We start from the raw sequence: 14,544 nt of genomic DNA, 5'->3' as shown, positions 1-14,544 counted from the left end.
GAAATATGCCAATCTAGCTTTAAGGAAAAATAATTTTTTGTCTCTTCTGGCTTGCCTTGGAATGACCTCCTGGTTCCAGGTTTGCTCATCTGTCTCCTACCCTCAACAAAGTTGGATGCAAAATGATAGCCAGGCATGCCAGCAGGGATTAGCAAATGAGATTCCAGACTGCCCATATTTTCTGAGTAGAATCAATGCCACAAGAAAAATGCCATTCCTGGTATTTTTTTAACTTTGGAAGGTATTATTCAGATGGCCTTCCCTGAATATGCTAAAGGAAGCACATTCCCAGTTTATTTCTGTGCCATTCTGGCATCTAGTGCAAGGACACACTATGATCAGGTCTTATGTGAGTTCAGTTTTTTTCCTAAGAGATGGGTCTTGTTATGTTACCTAGGATGGCCTCAAACTCCTGGGCTTAAGTTATCCTCCCCTCTCAGCCTCCCAAGTAGCTGGCACTACAGGTGCATGCCATAGTGTCCAGCTCCTTTGATAGAGGTGCTTGAACATCACCTCCCGAGATCTGTGGGAAAGAGCCTCTGATAATGCTGAAGTACTTAGTAGTTTGTCATCAGTCTGCCACAGTAGAGAAGGTTACATCAAGAGGGAGATGAGAGCTGGGCTCAGCGATGCACGCCTGTTATCCCAGCCGCTCAGGACTCTAGGCAGGATCGTGAGTTCAGTGCCAGCCTCAGCAAAAGCAAGGCGCTAAGCAACTTAGTGAGACCCTGTCTCTAAATAAAATACAAAGTAGGGCTGGCTCAGTGGTGGAGTGCCCCTGAGTTCAATCCCTGGTACCCCACCAAAAAAGAAGGAGATGAGTACCCAGAATGAAATGATCAACCCCAGATTTTTTTTGACTTAATATTTATATAATTATTAATATTTTTGCTGTGACTCTAGCAGTGTGATGGCAAAGGATAAACATATTGGATCCTTCATTTCTTAGATATTGTTTATGTTTTTATTCTCAAGACAAGCCTTTCCACAGCACCTTTGCACTTGCTATGACCTTTTTGTACTCTACCTAAGATTACCATGCCTCAGTCACTCCATTCTCTTATTCCACTATACTTTTCTTCACTAATGTACCAGCTGAAGTTAAAATGTATATAACTTGATATTATGTCCTCCCACCCCCAGAACATATGCTTTACAAAGGCAGAGACCTCACCTGTCCATGTTACTGGTTTATCACCTAGCATGGTTCCTGGCATAGATGGAATGAATGAACCAGCCAACTGAGAATATCTCTAGTACCAGTGCAGGACTTCTGAAGCAAGTACTTCCTGCCTTTATAGAGTAGATGTATCTGCATTGAGAGCCAAATGGGAAGTAGGCCTGTGAAGTTCTTTGAATCTTTCTAGACTTCTGTCCCGTTAGATGTGGCCACTGTTGTCGTATTAGAGTCTCTGTTTCCTTTGGAATTTGATTATAAGTAGCCTTTTCAGATTCTGGAGTTCTAATATATACTATACATATTTTGTACTAATCACTGCAATTATCTGTATTTCTCCCTGGTTAGTAAGTATATAGATTATTTCTTTCCAGCCACATTATATGGGTAGCACTGTTAAGTATCATGTTGTGTTGTTTTAAAACATAGACAACTGCTGGGTCTTATGAAAGAAGAGAGGTGGTACCTATAACAGTACTTAAGGGCACTGGTACTAGATTCAGACAGAGCTGGGCTCCTGTTTCTGCTCTGTCCTTTATTCACTTGGTCACCTTGGACAATTTGCCTAATCTTTCTAGTAGATGTCCTGCATTGAGAGCCATATGGGAAGTAGGCCTATGAAATTCTTTGCATCTTTCTAGACTTCTTTCCCATTTCTTGTCTATGAAATGATAATAGCATCTTGCATATAGTTTTGTGGTGGAAACTAAGATAACACGTTCATGCCATTTTATAAATGTTATTGCACAATACAGAGACCTTTTATTTTGCATATTTGAATAGCTTAAGTTAGGTTTTCATAAGTTGATCCTTTATAAATTACCAGACTAGATGAATAAGTAGTCCAGGTTAACCAATCAAGAAGGTATTTCATCTAGAGCTCTGCCTTTTCTTCCTGACAGTATCAGATTAAATAGAGGATTCTTACCATTTTTTTGGTATTATTTCTGGTTTCTAAAACAGATTATTTGAAAAACAAATTCAACTCATGTTTACATACCGTATGTAGAGATGAAAGAGAAATTTATGGGATTGTGAAATGGTTGAAAGAACATCAATAAAACAAATTTGAGGGGCTGGGGATGTGGCTCAAGCGGTAGCGCGCTCGCCTGGCATGCGTGCGGCCCGGGTTCGATCCTCAGCACCACATACAAAACAAAGATGTTGTATCCGCCAATAACTAAAAAATAAATAAATAAATAAATAAATAAACAAATTTGAAATCTCAATAGTTTGTGCAATATGTGTTTTTTAAAATTTATTCTAAATTGTTAAATATGACAGCAGGATGCATTACAATTCATATTACACATATAGAGCACAATTTTTCATATCTCTGGTTGTATACAAATATATTCACACCATTCGTGTCTTCATATATGTAATTAGGGTAAGGATGTCCATCTCATTCCACCATCTTTTTTATCCCCTTTCCCCCCTCCCTTCCCCTCCCTTTCCTTTTCCCTATCTAGATTTCGTCTAATGCTCCTGCTCCCAACTCCACTATGAATCAGCTTCCTTATATCAGAGAAAACATTCAGCATTTGTTTTTTGGGGGGGATTGGCTAACTTCACTTAGCATTATCTTCTCCAGCTCCATTCATTTACCTGCAAATGCCATGATTTTATTCTCTTTTATTACTGAGTAATATTCCATTGTGTATATATACCACATTTTCTTTATTCATTCATCTACTGAAGGGCATCTAGGTTGGTCCCACAGTTTAGCTGTTGTAAATTGTACTGCTGTAAACATTGATGTGGCTGTGTTCCTATAGTACGCTATTTTTAAGTCCTTTGGGTATAGACCCGAAGAGTAGGATAGCTGGATCAAAAGGTGGTTCCATTCCCAGTTTTCCCAGGAGTCTCCATTCCATATTGGCTGCACCCATTTGCAGTCCCACCAGCAATGTATGAGTGTGCCTTTTGCTCTGTAGTATAAAGTCTGGTATAGTGATGCCACCTGCTTCACTCTTCTTGCTAAGGATTGCTTTAGCTATTCTGGGTCTCTTATTTTTCCATATGAATTTCATGACTTCTTTTTCTATTTCTATGAGATGTCATTGGGATTTTGATTGGAATTGCATTAAATCTGTATAGTGCTTTTGGTAGTATGGTCATTTTGACAATATTAATTCTGCCTATCCAAGAACAAGATAGATCTTTTCATCTTCTAAGGTCTTTTTAAATTTCTTTCTTCAGAGTTCTGTTGTTTTGTTGTAGAGGTCTTTCATCTCTCTAGTTGATTCCCAAGTTTGTTTTTTTTTTTTTTGAGGCTATTGTAAATGGGGGTAGTTTTCCCTCGTTTCCCTTTCAGAGGATTTGTCACTGATATACAGAAATGCCTTTGATTTATGGGTGTTGATTTTGTATCCTGCTACTTTGCTGAATTTATTTACTAGTTCAAGAAGTTTTCTGGTGGAATTATTTGGGTCTTCTAGGTATAGAATCATATCATCAGCAAATAATGCTAATTTGAGTTCTTCTTTTTCTATCCATATCCCTTTAATTTCTTTCATCTGTCTAATTACTCTGGCTAGTGTGTCAAGAAGTGGTGAAAGAGGGCATCCCTGTGTTGTTCCAGTTTTTAGAGGGAATGTTTTCAATTTTTCTCTATTTAGAATGATGTTGGCCTGGGGCTTAGCATGGATAGCTTTTACAGTGTTGAGATATATTCCTGTTTTCTGTAGTTTTTCTAGTGTTTTGAACACTAGAAAGTGTTCAGATACAGGGGTGCTATATTTTGTCGAATGCTTTTTCTGCATCAATTGAGATGATCATATAGTTCTTATCTTTAAGTCTGTTGATATGATGAATTACATTTATTGATTTTTGTATGTTGAAACAACCTTGAATCCTTCGGATGAACCCCACTTGATTGTGGTGCACTATCTTTTTGATATGTTTTTGTATTCGATTTGCCAGAATTTTATTGAGAATTTTTGCATCTACATTCATTAGAGATATTGGTCTGAAGCTTTCTTTCTTTGATGTGTCTTTGCCTGGCTTTGGAATCAGGGTGATACTGGCCTGACAGAATGAGTTTGGAAGCACTCCCTCTTTTTCTATTTCCTGAAATAAATTGAAGAGTTCTGGTATTAGTTCTTTAAAGGTCTTGTAGAACTCGTCTGTGAATCCATCTGGTCCTGGACACAATAAGTGGTTTTTAAACAAACTTAGAGATTCTTCTATAATGTTGTCTTTATGTTACATTGTATATAGTTGTTACTGGCTTATGTCACAAATCACTTTGTAATTTGAATTTATTAGAAGGCCCATTATTATTTGTTCTTCATCATTGATCACTTATGGAATCAGAAATTTCTTTCTGTCCAAGAGGTGGCAGCATTTCAGTTTGAAAACTTATACCTTGAAATGTTTTAGTAATTGATTCATAAGTCTTTCTGAAAGAAGTGTTAAATCCATGGATTTTAAAGTAAGCTTTTTATTTTAGAATAATTTTAGTTTTACACAATGGTGCAGGGAGTTCCCAAATAATAATGGGCCTTCTAATAAATTCAAATTACAAAGTGATTTGTGACACTTCACCCACTTGTCTCTAATGGTAGCATCTTATATAACTATGGTACATCTGTCAAAACTAAGAGATTAACATTGGCACGTTAATATTAAGTAAACTCCAAACTTTATTTGGACTTTATTCATTTTCCCCACTACTGCCCCTTTTCTCTTTAATGATCCAGTCCAAGAAATCCCATTGCAGTTAGGCATATGATTTTTATTATTTTTAAATTTCAATTTTAATTTTTTTGGTATTGGGGATTGAACCCAGTGGTCCTTAGCCACTAAGCCACATCTCCTTTTTGTCTTAACTTTGGATCTGAAATTCAGCAGCTCCTCCTTTCTCTGGCAAAAGATAAATAGACTTTTCTTGGTCCTTTAACCACTACGTCTGTATTGATAGCTTAGAATTTTAGAAGCATGCTTAGAGCACACACTGTATATTCAATTTCAACAGTGAACAGTGCTGATTCTTCTACCCTTCTCTGGGCTTTGCTTTTTAGATTTACCAGGTGCCTAGAATCTGAGAACAGAGAGCTTCCCTATGTGTTCTCAGCTGCCTTCCAAAGAATAACACTGTCCTTTTCCTTTCTCTTTCCCCCTCTTTTTTTCCTCCTGCTCCACCAAGAACAACTTGGGATGTGATTTTAAATTAGGATGTTTTAAGAGGCTGGGGATATAATTCAGTTGGTAGAGTGCTTGTCTCTTATGCAAAAGGCCCTGGGTTTAATCCCCAGCAACACACACATACATACACACACACACACACACACACACACACACACACACACGTTTTGATATAAGGAAGGCCCTTTTGCTTTGCAGAATAAAGTTACTTCCTTGGAGGCATGGTACCAGATGACTAGCAGCTCTTTTACTCCTGCTTTGGAGAAAATCTCTCTGATGTTAAAGTCTCAATGAAACATTTCTAATCTTATATTTTTACAAAGCACTTTTCATGAACATTGTGGGTTTTTTTTGTTGTTGTTGTTGCATTTCAGTGGGCAGGGATCAGTTTTCAAAGTTGTATTGTATTGAGAAAATTGAGGGTAAAAGAAATTTTTTAAAAATATTTATTTATTTTTTTAGTTATTGGCGGACACAACATCTTTGTATGTGGTGCTGAGGATCGAACCTGGGCCACTCGCATGCCAGGCGAGCGCGCTACCGCTTGAGCCACATCCTCAGCCCAGAGGGTAAAAGAAATTAAGTGACTTGATTAGGTAACAGCAGAGGACTAGAATCCATGTCTTCTGATTCTTTATCTGATGTCCTTTGGTTTCCTCTTAAAGGACAATTTTGTAAGTGTATTACATTCACTTGGAACTTTTAAAATATCCAAATACCCAACCTAGTATGCAGTGCTTGCCCCTTTCCCCAGAAGTCATGTTTGAATTGAAAGTAAACCTTTTCTGGTTGAGAATAGGGCTAATCATAGAATACACAGGGCCTTTAAGTGCTGTTATTATATTTAAAAACAAGCCAGAAATATGTGGTTTAGTGAGTACTGTGCCAACCCAGTCAGGCTGGTTTCCCAAGCTGAAGGAAGAAAATTAATCATGAAAAGGACTAGAATAACTTTGTGTTTAGAAAGCTTAAAAAAATCATATATAGGTTGAATATCCTTTATCTGAAATGGTTGGGACTAGAAGAAGTATGTTATATCTTTGATTCTTTTTTATTTTAATTTTGAAATATTCCTGAACTTTATAGGTTGAGCATTCTAGTCCAGAAATCTGAAATGTGGATTAGGGAAGTAAGAATGTAAACCAGTTCAGTGGGATACTGTAGGACAGGGGATCTAAAGAGCAAAATTTGCAATAGAACTGAGTAAAGGAACACAGAAATATCTGTTTCCTTTTATATCTTGCTAGGATATATCAGGAAAGATTTTATACACACACATATGTATATAATTTTTTAATTGTAGCTGGACACAATACATTCATTCATTCATTCATTCATTTATATGTGGTGCTGAGGATCAAACCCAGGGCTTTGCACATGCTAGGTGAGCGCTTTACCATTGAGCCACAACCCCAGCCTAAGAAAAGATTTTTTAAGAGTGTCTTAGCACATTATCTGGTGCTGTAACAAAATGCCATAAACTAGGTAATTTATAGAGAATCAGAGTTAATTTGGCTCATGATTCTGGAAGCTGGGAAGCACAACAGCATGGTGCCAGTATGTGGTGAGGGCCTTCTTGCCATGTCTTAACATAGCGAGAAAGAGCAAGTGTGCTAGCGTGGGTTTTTTTCTTCCTCTTATAGAGCCACTAATTCCTTCATGGGGACCCAACCTCATGACCTTGTCTAATCCTAATGACTTCCCAAATAGCCCCACCATCAGTCACCATTAACGTATGAATTTGGGGCTTAAATTTCCAACACATGAGCTTTTGGGGGGACACATTCAAACATAGCAGGGCATGTACAATAAGTAGGGGCCTAGAGGAGAATTACTTTTTGGGGATATCACAAAACTACTTAAAACTTCAGCACAAACTGAGCATGAGTATAAAATATTTTTAAATCCCAGCTTGTGTGTTCACTCATCCTACCCCATATAGGAAGGATCCTATTTTTCTTTCTGATATTCACCATTGGGTAGTATCACCTTTGTGCTCTCAAAATACCTAAAAGATATATAAATGTTTTTTTTTTTTCTCAAGAAACTATTTCTTTTTAGTATATATGCACACATACCAGATAAGACTTAAATTTGCCAGTAACCCTTAGTCGCAAAGCAAATCCATTTTTTGGTGTGTGTGCTAGTCAAAGTTGTGTTTTTCTTTGTCTTTTTGAGTGAAAGTGTTTATTATAGACATCTTCTTTATAACATTGCAATTCATTTTGAACCCCTTTTTTCCCCTTAGACCTGAGTTCTGTGAGAGTGAAAACTATGTTTTCTTCAAATATACATCCCTAACACACTCAGCCCTTTTGACAATATGAAAAATATTTGAGGGTTTGGGGATTTAGCTCAGTGGCAAAATGCTTGCCTAACACATGCAGGACCCTGAGTTTGGTCCCTAGCCCTGAAAACAAACAAACAAACAAACAACAACAACAACAAAATGATGTTTGAGTGCATGAATTAAACCATGAGAATATTCTAACTACTTAGTTAGTATGTGTACTTATTTGATGTTTGTTTCCTCCTGAAATTAAATTAACTAAAGACAAGAACTATATCTGTCTGGCATGTAGCAGACCCTCTTATTCCTTGAATGAATACTGAAGAAAAGAGAAACTTTGAATAAAGAACTATGGAAAAATTGAATACGGCCTGCATACAAGGCAAGTAGACCTGTGGATCCTCTGGTACAGGAGCCCAGAGCAGTCAAGCATCTGAGAATACAGGGAATAAGTGGCACTGTGAGCTGTAATTCCTCACTGTGGTTTCTCCCATAGTCTATATTCTCCAAAGAGTTTTAGTATCTTAAATAGTTGACTGTTTAACAGCAAAAAGGAACTGTGAAGACTTAGTCATCACAAAACATGAAAGGAGAAAAACTGGATTCTAGGATTCGACCTCTCTCATACTTCATTCTTTTTTTAAAAAAAAAAAAATTATTTTAGTTGTTGAACGACCTTTATTTTATTTATTTATATGTAGTGCTGAGAATTGAACCCAGTGCCTCACACATGCTATGCAAGCACTCTGCCACTGAGCCATGATCCCAGCCCAATCATATACTTTATTCTGTTCCTGTAAAATAATTACCACAACTTGTAATTGTTGTCACCCTTCAATGTCTGTTTTCCCACTGAACTGAAAGCTTTATGTGAATAGAGGCAACAGGTGTATCTAGAACCTGGCACAGTCTGACACAATGAATGGGGAACACTCTACTCTACCCCTCCCAACTTTAAATCCCTATGTATGTAGCTATGTTGGAAAGTAACCCAGCAGAATAACCTAAGAATGAAACTAGTCTGAATAACCTTGGGGTTCTGAGTGACAGGTGATAGATATGTTTTTACAATTTGAATGCCACTAAGTGATTTTTCAGGCATATAGAATCAACCAAAGTGTAAAATACACCAGTAGAATCGGTGTGATTCACTGCTACAGAGATGAACATTCTGTCAGCATGTTTAGCTCCAATTAAGGCTAAACCTCAGCCTGTTCCTTCTCTGATCTTCCCAGTAAAACACAATTTTTATTTTGAAGCTGGAAGTAGTTGTGTCTATTGCTGACTTGGATTTTCTTATTTTTTTGGGACTGGTGTCTAAAAGTTAGGAGAAAAATATGTCGATTATTAGTAGAACCAACTTTGGGAATTTATAGGGCCAGAATTTAGAATAAGAAAGTACTATCTGAAGTTATTTTTAACAATTACTACTTTAGATATGTATTATACTTTGATTTTCCAAGTAGTCAATTATTCAAATAGCAATTGCTGCCATTATTGTAGGCCGGTGAAAAACTTGATTATCTTCATGGGGCATGGAAAACCTGAAGTGTCCCACTTTATGGCTTCTTGTTCTTCCAAGTCTTTTCTGGCAGGCAGCTTAGTGGACTTCACCATCCATCAACTCTAAAGGCATCTGTTCATCTATATATAGGCTGTTCACAGAGACTCATTTAGAAACAGATGATATATTAAATTTGTGGAATTCAATAACAGTGATGGTATAAAGACTCAGGCTTGTGCACAAGTAGTTGTTTTTGTTCAGTTTTCATTGACTTGGGGAGTGGTGAAGACTCTTGTACAGTGAAATAGATTATGTCAAATCCTTACTGCCTTCAATCTCCTGGGACTAGCATTGTCTGTGAAAAAATCTTAAGTGGTTTCAGATATTTCTTGGTGAGGATGGATGAGCATTAAGTTCATGGTCACTGAAATATACTCCTGATTGGAGTTAACTTCTGCAGTGAGCACAGTACACATGGCTCATGTCACTTTCACAATTTATTGAAAAGAAGTTATTATTTCTTCCAAAATTCGTAAGACCTGAACGTGTAAAGGCATTTTATCAAGAGTGTTTAGAATTAAGAGGAAGTAAGATAATTAAGGAAAAGGAATATTTGCATAAATGCTGTTTCTTTGTAGATAAAAGTCTTAGAAGGATCATTGGAAATCTACACAGCCTGGAAGATAAATCAGTGAAGTGTAGGTTGACTTCCATAATCCAGAGTTCACTGCTTTTGCCTTTTTCATGTCCTTAAGTACATTGTTAGAGCTAGCAGGGGGTGGTGGTGCAATGTTTAAGATGGTATATACCTACAGTCAAGTGTAGTAGTACTCAAGATAATACTGACCCAGAGTAAGCACTCTTTTTTGAATGGGAAACTTGGTCAGATTTTAGATGAGTGCAGACTTGGCAGTTAACTTTTAGGGGAGACATATGGAATTTTCAGGTAAATGGACTTTAATTTTGTAGTTTTAGAGATGAAAATTTTATTAAACAAATGTTAGTTTTTATAGGCTTCATTACTTTCATGAGGTCAGAGGTTTTTCAGTCAAGAAGTTTGCACAGTAGCCCTCACGATCCTGTCTATATATGATTTACTTAGGAAGACAACTGATTTTTCAAAATTATTCTCAGGTACTAACCATTGCTTTCATAAATTATTGTTCAGGCTTATTGAATTGGATTATTTGCATGAAATCAAATTATTATTTTTTGCACCAGGAATTGAACCCAGGAGTGCTTAACCACTGAGCTACATGTCCAGCCCTTTTTATTTATTTATTTATTTATTTATTTTTTTTGGAGACAGGGTCTCACTAGTTGCTTAGGGCCTCACTAAGTTGCTGAGGCTGGCCTTGAACTTGAGATCCTCCTGCTTTAGCCTCCCAAACACTGGGATAACAGGCATGAGCCATCATGCCTGGCTAATTTATTATTTTTAACCATTTTCTAATAGCTTACCTTAAGCCAGGCCTTACAAACATTATAAAAGATGATAGATTGTAGTCCTCTTATCCCTCTCCCTTTATCCTGGTTGGCTTCCCCTTTTCTTTCCTACAAAGCACACTACATATGATTAAGTCTCAACTTTAATGACATCTATACTTGGATATAAATCCCATTCCAGCACTTTTGACCTTTGTGATATGAGACAAAATTTATTAGTTTATTTATTTATTTATTGGGGGGGGGTGTTACCAGGGATTGAACTCAGGGGCACTCAACCATTGAGCCACATCCCCAGCCCTTTGTTGTATTTCACTTGAGACAGGGCATCACTGAGTTGCTTAGTGCTTCACCATTGCTGAGGCTTTGAACTCACAGTCCTCCTGCCTCGGCCTCCCGAGGCAAAACTGGTGAGGCAAAACTTTAAAGGTCTGATTTTTAGTTTGCTCGTCCATAAAAGGGAGATGGTAATCATATTATCCTCACAGGCTCCTCTCCTCGCTCCCCACAAACCTTCAGTCCAGGGCTGAGGATGGAACCCAGGACACATGCTGGCAAGAGCTCTACCACTGAGCTCTCCCTTCAGTCTTCCCCTCCTCTTTAAAATTAAATAACTTAAAAGCATGTCAGTCATTTAACACAAAGCCTCATACACAGTAACACATTCATTTACTCCTACTATTGTTTGTATTTTATTACTAGAATTATTGTTGCTGATCTGTGGTTATAATTTATTTTGAAATAAAATTCCTAGATTAATTTAAATTTTTTTGACTAAAGTTGATCACCTGAACTCCTATGATCCTGGTTTGAACCACCCATTTTCCTCAGTCACCCCCTTTGTCCTCCTGTTCCAGATCTGTTATGTTAGCAGAATGGGCTTTCAGAAGATCCTGGAAAAGCAAAGTGAGGAGTTCTGATTCTGGAATCAGGATGTTTGGGCTCAAATCCTATTCTACTCTTAATAGTGAATAAGCTTAGGTCAATTACTTAATCACTCTGGGCCTCATTTTCCTTTCCTATAGGATGGGATTAACAATGCCTGCTCTTCCTCCCCCAGTACAGCTTCCCAGTCCATGTTTGTGCAGAGAAGTGGGTGCTGAGATTGTCCAAAGCCACAGGGAAAATTCACTGTCACCATTACCAGAAAGAGAGATTTTGTTCTTAAGCTCCCATTTTGGCTTTTTTAAAAATATTTTTTTAGTTGTAGTCGGACACAATACCTTTATTTCATCTATCTCTTTATTTATTTATTTTTAAAAGTCAGATGGCCTTGTCTTTTTTTTTTTTTTAATATTTATGTTTTGGTTGTAGATGGACACAGTACCTTTATTTATTTTTATGTGGTGCTGAGGATCGAACCCAGGGCCTCAGACATGCCAGGCAAGCACTCTACCCCTGAGCCACAATCCCAGCCCCTATTTATTTTTTTATGTGGTGCTGAGGATTGAACCCAGTGCCTTTCACGTGCTAGGTGGGCTCGACTACAGAGCCACAATCCTAGCCTCCCCATTTTGGCTTTGTCCTTTATCTTATGTGGGCTTTTATTCCTGAATCTTGGCTAAACTCCTCAGGCTTAACCTACTAGCCTCAAAAATATTGGGCAGTTGCATTCCTGTCCACCTCCTTAACATGATGAGTACTTCTCCAATCAACTCCATGCATACAATCACAGATAACTATGCTAAAAATCAACAGCAGAAGAATTACCAAGAAGAGGCCATCGCAGCATTAAGAAATACTCCTATTAGTGAAGTAAATCAAATGTTCTTTCTTGCAGCCAAAGAACTTTACACCAAAAACTGAGTTGCATGTAAAGATACTAACATTAAGCATGATAAGTTTTTGACAGAATAATTTTGACCATAATTATTTATTTTCTTTTATTATAGAAATGTAAAAAAAAAAGGTGAAAGTTGTTCTTCTCTTAAGAACAACATAATTAATGTTGTAAATGTTTTAAATATTCACTGTTAATAGAATAAATAAAATATTGCAAAAAAATAAATAAATAAACAAAACTGCCCATCTCCATAGGGATGTTATAAGAAAAGTGGTTTAAAACACATGGGTTAGTCTGGGGCTATATTAATTTATAAAATAATAATAACCTCTTGGTAAGATTTCTTTGTACATATCATCATTTTGAGATCTAGTTTAATTTAAGAAGCAATTATTAGATGCAACCTTATTTGAGGTGCTGGGGGACATCTATTAATAGGATACATTTCTTGCCCTCTAGGAATTTATAAACTATTAGGAGAGATGATTAGGGGTAACTATTACATAAGGCAAAATACTTTTTCATATTTTGCGCTCAATGGTAGAACACTGGCCTGGCTTGTGCAGTGTCCTGGGGGGAAGGGGTGTAGGGAGCAGGGGAGGAGTCCTGTGAGGATGGTACCATTACTGTCCCCATTTTAAGGACAAGAAAACTAAAAATCAGAACTTTGTAGTTTTCATCACAGTTAAAAGTAGTCACAGAAGGCCCAGAGTAATTCTGCATGTGCGGAGTGAACTGGGAAGGCTAGGTGAAGGCAGTGGGCATTCCCTCGTGAAGTGAATAAAAGAAGCAGCAGAAGGTTCATGGTGCTTGAGGAAGAGGAGCTGGATAGTCCTGGTTGGGATGCTGTAGAATGGGAGATGTGGCTCAAGTGAGGACAGAGCCCTTGAGCTACTGCAGCAAGGGAAAGAGTGTTGGGATAAATTTGGTAAGAGGAGTGCGAGGTGGTGGAGGTCAGAGTTGCTCAGACATTGAAATCAGTACTGGGAAGGGTAATGATTCCTAAAGAGGTGAGAAGGATGGGCCGTGGGTTAGGTTTTTGGGAGAAAGAAGTTCTACTTTGAATGTACTGCATTTGGGATGTAGGCAGGAGCCTAGTTATGGTTCTCTCATTCTTGGAGGCCTCCCTAAAAGTGCTCTGTGGAAAAGGCCAATGTTAGGACCCTGTGATTTCCAGTACATGCAGATTCCTTTCAGCTGTGCTTGCAGGGCCCCTATAATTGAAGGCCTATCATGTAAGGGGACTTCCTTTGGCCTGTGGGATCCTCTTACCCCCTCTTTGCACATTTTCTCAGTCATGGAACAACAGATTTGCCTTTGTCTTGTGTAATGTCTGGAACCTAAACCTCCCTTTAGGTTCCATTAACTTTTGCAGTAGAAATAATTGACTTCTTTTACTTAATAAAAATCCCTATTAAGTTGTTTCGTTAGGTGGTGTTGCCCAAGTAGAAATAGGAGAAACACCTCTCAGTCTGCTAGCCGGATGTGCTTTGAGTCATCTAGCTTGGTTATTTCACCCCAACAGAAAAAGGCCCTGAGTCAAGAGGAAGAGAAAGAAAAGAGGTATATTAATGGCACACTATCTTCTGTTCTAGAGGAATGCAAGGCTTAGTGAAAATAGCTCTGATTTTTGGATACAAAAGAGAAGAATTTAATAACCAGTATCTTCTGCTCTCCGAGCAGCTGCGTCACTCACCATACACATGTTGTAAACATTCAATAAGGAGGGGCTGGGGTTGGGATCAGTGGTAAAATGCTCACCTAGCACATGCGAGGCACTGGGTTTGATCCTCAGCATCACATAAAAACAAACAAACAAACAAATAAATAAATAAAGGTATTGTGTCCAACTGGGACTAAAAAAAATGTATTTAAAAAAATATTCAATAAGGAAGTGCATGCACCTGGAAATCTTTCTGTTTGCTGGGTGTTGGTTGGTCCTCATGATGATATTTTCTGTGAATTCAGAATTGGTGTTTTTCAGTCTTAGAAGGAAGACCCAGTATTGTAGAAGGTTTTAACAAGAGGCAAGTCTCTGGTACTTTGTGGATTGTTATCGCCCTGCAAGACACTTCGCAACTTCCTCTTGCCACCCACAGCAGAATACGGAAACCCTGCTGTATCAGGCCACTTCTGCAATTACACAGTTACAATTCAAGGGAATCTTTCACGCTACAACCTTTTGTTTTTAGACT

The 14,544-nt window shown here is 37.8% G+C and overlaps 1 protein-coding gene and 1 pseudogene across 3 annotated transcripts in view; both read left to right on the top strand.

The window, feature by feature from the left end:
- Mrtfa (myocardin related transcription factor A) overlaps positions 1–14,544 on the top strand; it is a 177,859-nt gene that overhangs the window by 123,697 nt on the left and 39,618 nt on the right. The gene's annotated exons all lie outside the window — the stretch shown is intronic.
- On the top strand, positions 6,875–14,493 carry LOC124082994 (phosphatidylinositol N-acetylglucosaminyltransferase subunit P-like; annotated as a pseudogene).

The sequence above is a fragment of the Marmota monax genome, unplaced genomic scaffold (genome assembly GCF_021218885.2).
Source record: "Marmota monax isolate L192 unplaced genomic scaffold, Marmota_monax_Labrador192_F-V1.1 WCK01_AAM20220418_F8-fsc00051, whole genome shotgun sequence".
Lineage (NCBI taxonomy): Eukaryota > Metazoa > Chordata > Mammalia > Rodentia > Sciuridae > Marmota > Marmota monax.
Note: the sequence above shows the minus strand (reverse complement) of the source record. Positions and strands in the feature narration are given on the sequence as shown.